The sequence below is a fragment of the Pristiophorus japonicus genome, unplaced genomic scaffold (assembly GCF_044704955.1).
Source record: "Pristiophorus japonicus isolate sPriJap1 unplaced genomic scaffold, sPriJap1.hap1 HAP1_SCAFFOLD_929, whole genome shotgun sequence".
Taxonomy (NCBI): domain Eukaryota; kingdom Metazoa; phylum Chordata; class Chondrichthyes; family Pristiophoridae; genus Pristiophorus; species Pristiophorus japonicus.
Genome location: NW_027254856.1, coordinates 152,501 through 153,840, shown reverse-complemented (window position 1 = coordinate 153,840; position 1,340 = coordinate 152,501).

The window sequence follows — 1,340 nt, the reverse complement described above, 5'->3', positions numbered from 1 at the left end:
ACTCTCACACACTCTCACTCTCACACACTCTCACTCTCACACACTCTCACTCTCACACACTCTCACTCTCACACACTCTCACTCTCACACACTCTCACTCTCACACACTCTCACTCTCACACACTCTCACTCTCACACACTCTCACTCTCACACACTCTCACTCTCACACACTCTCACTCTCACACACTCTCACTCTCACACACTCTCACTCTCACACACTCTCACTCTCACACACTCTCACTCTCACACACTCTCACTCTCACACACTCTCACTCTCACACACTCTCACTCTCACACACTCTCACTCTCACTCTCACACACTCTCACTCTCACACACTCTCACTCTCACACACTCTCACTCTCACACACTCTCACTCTCACACACTCTCACTCTCACACACTCTCACTCTCACACACTCTCACTCTCACACACTCTCACTCTCACACACTCTCACTCTCACACACTCTCACTCTCACACACTCTCACTCTCACACACTCTCACTCTCACACACTCTCACTCTCACACACTCTCACTCTCACACACTCTCACTCTCACACACTCTCACTCTCACACACTCTCACTCTCACACACTCTCACTCTCACACACTCTCACTCTCACACACTCTCACTCTCACACACTCTCACTCTCACACACTCTCACTCTCACACACTCTCACTCTCACACACTCTCACTCTCACACACTCTCACTCTCACACACTCTCACTCTCACACACTCTCACTCTCACTCTCACACACTCTCACTCTCACACACTCTCACTCTCACACACTCTCACTCTCACTCTCACACACTCTCACTCTCACACACTCTCACTCTCACACACTCTCACTCTCACACACTCTCACTCTCACACACTCTCACTCTCACACACTCTCACTCTCACACACTCTCACTCTCACACACTCTCACTCTCACACACTCTCACTCTCACACACTCTCACTCTCACACACTCTCACTCTCACACACTCTCACTCTCACACACTCTCACTCTCACACACTCTCACTCTCACACACTCTCACACACTCTCACTCTCACACACTCTCACACACTCTCACTCTCACACACTCTCACTCTCACTCTCACACACTCTCACTCTCACTCTCACACACTCTCACTCTCACTCTCACTCTCACACACTCTCACTCTCACACACTCTCACTCTCACACACTCTCACCAACACTCTCACTCTCACACACTCTCACTCTCACTCTCACTCTCACACACTCTCACTCTCACTCTCACTCTCACACACTCTCACTCTCACTCTCACTCTCACACACTCTCACTCTCACTCTCACTCTCACACACTCTCAC